We start from the raw sequence: 761 nt of genomic DNA on the forward strand, positions 1-761 counted from the left end.
TAACTAACCCATAACCCCTTATATTTTTGTTAAAATTTATGTTAAATCATTAATAGAGAAAATGGCAAACCCAGCACGGTTGGTTCCGCTAAAAACAAAATAGACACATGCAGTACTGGAAAAGTAACATATCAAATACAGACGCAGTCAGCACGAAAGAAAGTCAAACTTATCATAAAAAGAAAAAAAAATACTGAAGGATAATACTAGAACTCTAAAAAAAAAAGGCCTACAAAAGAGGGTAACCAACTACTAAAAACAAAGGAGCACTTGCGTAAGTCAGTCTTGTAAGTGAGTTTTGCGTAAGTCGAGGGTCTACCACTCGAAAGGAGAATATCGCTTTACTTCGGGAGATGGCGCTAGTGTAAACAAGGCTTATCGCTTTCCATTCATTCTTATTTTTTCTTCCTTTTCCCTTCTTTTTTTCTACATTCTTTAACTTCAAATGTGCCTATTAAAACTGTATTACAAGATAACTAATAAAGTAGATATCATACAAGAATAAAGATGCTCTAATCGCACATAAGAATAAACAACTTAATGAAAAGACGAAGCAAATATTTTATTTGAAATAGCATTGCAAAATAAAAGACTTGAACATCAATAACTTCCAAGAACAAGCGATCAGCCTGGCTTTTCCCTCCTTGTGGAACAGATTCACAAATGCACATGTATACTTAAACATACGTATACAGTATCTCGTTCTCTTGATGTATAAGTAAAAAAAAGTGAAAAAATACACAGTACTGCGTAGGAAGTGA

This window comes from Penaeus monodon, chromosome 30 (genome assembly GCF_015228065.2).
Source record: "Penaeus monodon isolate SGIC_2016 chromosome 30, NSTDA_Pmon_1, whole genome shotgun sequence".
Taxonomy (NCBI): Eukaryota; Metazoa; Arthropoda; class Malacostraca; order Decapoda; family Penaeidae; genus Penaeus; species Penaeus monodon.